This window comes from Halyomorpha halys, unplaced genomic scaffold, assembly GCF_000696795.3.
Source record: "Halyomorpha halys isolate HHAL.00 unplaced genomic scaffold, Hhal_1.1 Scaffold353.1, whole genome shotgun sequence".
Taxonomy (NCBI): domain Eukaryota; kingdom Metazoa; phylum Arthropoda; class Insecta; order Hemiptera; family Pentatomidae; genus Halyomorpha; species Halyomorpha halys.
The window spans coordinates 614,863-619,063 of record NW_027105574.1 but is presented as its reverse complement, the minus strand read 5'-3'; the positions used below and the strand labels follow the sequence as shown (position 1 = coordinate 619,063).

Here is a 4,201-nt window from a genome sequence, read left to right as displayed (position 1 = left end):
AAAAAAAGGATCAAAATTGTGTTAATTTAATAATAAACTAAACCACTCTCAAACAATCATATATAAAAAATAATTAATAAAAAATTAGTTTGATAAATCTGTTTTTGAAAAACATTTTTAAAAATTCCAATTGAAAAGTATTATAACACATGATTCACGAACTATTAGATATCAATCTTATAATAAAAACTCTCAACAAGGGTAATCAAAAGTGTCATGACCATATCTATACTTCAAATTCCAACTGGAAGAAATGCTACCCTACCTGAAAATTCCCGTGTCAATCAAAAATAAAATTAGAAAAGCATTTTAAAGAACGAAAACCCCAACTCATAAAACTATCTCCAGTAGAATAAACTTTTTTAAGAATACCAACTAAATAAGTGGAGAAATGAAGAGTGGTTCCAAACACTTAATCTATTTCTCCCGGGGGACAAATGTTTAATGGCACATACCCAAAATTTTCACAAATCATTCTCAATCTACACCATCTATGAAAAAGAAAAGTCAGAACCCCTAGTGTGCTATTTCAGTTTGGTATGTTCTATTTTCTCGGATCTGGGTTTAAGAAACATCAAATAAACAGTTCACAACTCAGTAAAACACTTTCTTAAGAAACAAATACCACCTACCTTCCCATCCATATCACTAAAAGAAACAAGTTTCATAAAATAATTATATCACTGAAAACTAAAAAATTTCCTGGCCAAGATCCCATATCCACTATTGTTAAAAACTTTAGTAAAAACAGCCACTATTTTCCTATTTGAAGTTTATTACTGCCTCTGGTTAAGATACTTCCCATTATCCTGAAATATAGCCATAGTGATAGCAATCCCCAAGACCAACCAGAAATCTGGAAGATTTTCTGGAGTTTCAGACTGTTCGGCTTATTATGTACCATCTTCATATATCATATCATCTTCGAAATACTATTACTGACCAGATTAATAAAACATATCTCTTTATAACATAATACCTATTGAGCAGTTTAGGTTTAGAAAAATCCAACATTTGACCATCGTCGAGCTATCCTACAGGCGACTAATTGGCACTGCTGCAGAGTAGAGTTGCTAAGGTGATTCCTCTACTCCCTCAGCTACAAATGTTTTTCTTCTCATAATATTCTGTAGAAAGATCATTGTATGCTGATGACAGCAATTTATACTTCATCTTATAGAATTGATACAATAGTAATCAGGATATAGGCTCTTCTAAAAAAACTCAGCGTTTATTTTGCAAAATGAAAGATTAAAGTTAACTAAAATTACAGGCTATCATATTCGTCAAAGGGAGGGAGGTAGTCCAAAATTCAGTATAATCTATAATTCAAATGTTTCATGTATCGATAATATCCTTGTGGCAATCTGTTAATAGTAATAAATAAAATTGTCTATTGAAAAAACTTCCATTTGTTTTTATACATTATATTTCTTTTTCAAATGCTAGTTGTCGACATTTCAGAGTTTTATCCATTTTCAAAACATACCTTTTATGTTTTACAATATATTTGTCTTCCATGTATTTAGATTATAGTCATCTAAATAAATGTTTAGTCCATTACTTAACCAACAGTTGAAATAGCAGTCAGGATTTTTAGACAAAACATTTTAATTTAGTTGACTATAATTTAAATATATGATGTCAGTTATATTGTTAAAACATAATAAAAATCATATTTTGAAAATAGGGGAGATAACATGTAGGAAAATAATTTAATGTATAAATAGGAATGAAAAGTCAATCTTGCTTCTCTTATTGAAATGTTTTAGGATTTTCAAATGAAAGAAAAGATAAATTAACTTTATTTTTACTTAATTTAATGATGTGAATGAATAGAAAAAAAAAAGCAATACTTTTTCCTAATTGTTAAAGTTCGAAAGTAAATCACGAATTAAAAATTAATATCAGTTTTTAATGATATGAAAGTTATTTAATTTATGAATTTAAAAAAAGAATATTACCAACAAATTGGATTTGATTGATTTCAAGAATGCAAATAGAAAACAATATTTTTATTATATTTAAGAAATCGGTTTTTCAATTGTATGCAGGGTATATAATTTTAGAGACTATAGTGAAAACTCATTTTAGTGGTTAATTTGAAAATGATGAATGAGACTAAACATTACAAAAAAAAAAGAATTATTGATATATAATACAAATTTTTATTTGAGACAGATTTGTTTAGTAGTTATAAAAAAATATCCATTTTGTCTCTACAATATTTTTCTTATTTTAACACTCCAATATTTTGGTCATTTTCAGGGATCCTATTACACTATCAATGCTAAAACCATAGGTTATAAACCTTATTGCTTTTCTTAAATTATACTATAATATGTGATACTAAATACTGTGTACTAGTTAATGTGTTAATGACTAATGATAAATAATTTAACAAAGGCAATTTGCTCTGCAATTATGTTTATAACCTATGATTTTGGCTGTGTTTATATTAATATTCTTTATTTATTCTGGGATTGATCCCTTAGAATAATATACAGGCGTCAAAATTGGGCTTTAGAGCCTTAGAGTAAAATAAATAATAAAATTGAAATTAAAATATTAGAAAATAATGAATTTGAAAAGATAAAAATGAACAACAATAATTAACAGAATATATAAAATTAGAATAGAACAAATAAAATAAAGCCATAAGATGACTAACACTTCTGATAATAAATAAAAAGAAAAATCAAATACAATTAAACTAAAAATAATAACTGAAAAGTTACAATTCCTGCTAATGTACTTATGTAAAAGTATGAACAAAATTCTGAAACATAAAATACAGAGAATATATAGACCTTATTTGAAACTTTCAATTGTTATTCTTCCAGAATTGAGTGAACAGAAGGTAGTCAAAGATACATGATTTGAAGATTGGAAGGGTATTAGTAGTACGAATAAAGGTGGGAATAGAATTCCATAGGAAGAGGAATGGATAAGGAAAGATCTACTAAGGCTGCGGTTCAATGTGCAGTTACATATAAGTCTGAAGGCCGTAAGCGTGTATTGTGGTAATGCATTAAGGATTTAAATTGAAGGATATCAGAGATGTACGAGAGACAGCAGGATTAAAAAACTTGATAGAGGAAGGAAGCAAGAAATTATTTATGATGGAAGGAGGGGTAAAGCTACTTCAATTCTTCATAAAATCGGGTGACAAAGGCATCCCTGGGGACCCCAAAGATGAATCGTACAAAGCAATTAATTAACCGTTTTAATTTTGCTTTGAGGTTCCCAGAGGTACCCCCATAAACCACACAGCAATAATCGAAGTGGGGGAATATTAAGGAAGTAACAAGGAGGCTACGGGTTTCAAAAGGAAGTAGGTGATGAAGATAATTTAAATGTTTTAGAGTGGAGAAGGTACAACGGGAAATATCAGAGATGTGGTTTTTCCAGGAGAAAGTTTGGTCTATAGTAACACCAAGGTTTTTAACTTATGGATGGAATTGTATTGGATTGTTGTTTAGGAATAAGGTTGAAATATTAGGAATAGTTTTCTGGAGGTGATTGGATCCTATTACGATTGCATTAGTCTTCTCTGTGTTCAACTTAAGCTTGTTTTCTTGTGCCCAGTGACCAATTCGATTCAAGTCTTCTTGAAGCTTCTCTGTGGTAGGCAATAGGTCAGAAGGTGGGAAGGAAAGGTAAATTTGGAAATCATCAGCGTACAAATGGTATCGAGAATGTTGGATAAGGAGGGGAAGGTCATTGATGTAGATGGCGAAAAGGGTGAGGGAAAGCGATGAACCCTGAGGAACACCACAGGTAAGGGGTCGAGTCAATGATGGTGGTTTATCTGGAACCACTATGTACTGGGAGCAATCAGAAAGGAAGGATTGAAACTAGGGCAAAGCACTGTTGGATAGAGGAAGATTTCGTAGTTTGTTAAGAAGGATGTTGTGGTCAACCGTACCAAATGCTTTGGAGATATCAAGGAGGATTAGGATAGTTAGGTTTTGGTGTTCCATGGCAGTTTGGAGGTCGTGGGTTATTTTAAGGATATCGGATTTTGTTGAACAGCCAGGTCGAAAGCTGGATTGGAGAGGATTGATGAGGGAATGTTCTTCTAGGAAGTTTGATAGTTGGTTTTGAACAAGGTGTTCTAACGGTTTAGAAAGGTTAGAGAGAAGAGAGATCGGGCGGAAGTTATTAAGTGAAAAAGGATTTGGGATTTTATTTAATGGTC

At 30.8% G+C, this 4,201-nt stretch overlaps 1 protein-coding gene across 1 annotated transcript in view; it reads left to right on the top strand.

Moving 5' to 3' along the window:
* pasilla (RNA-binding protein Nova-1-like protein passilla) overlaps positions 1-4,201 on the top strand; it is a 31,472-nt gene that overhangs the window by 8,636 nt on the left and 18,635 nt on the right. The gene's annotated exons all lie outside the window — the stretch shown is intronic.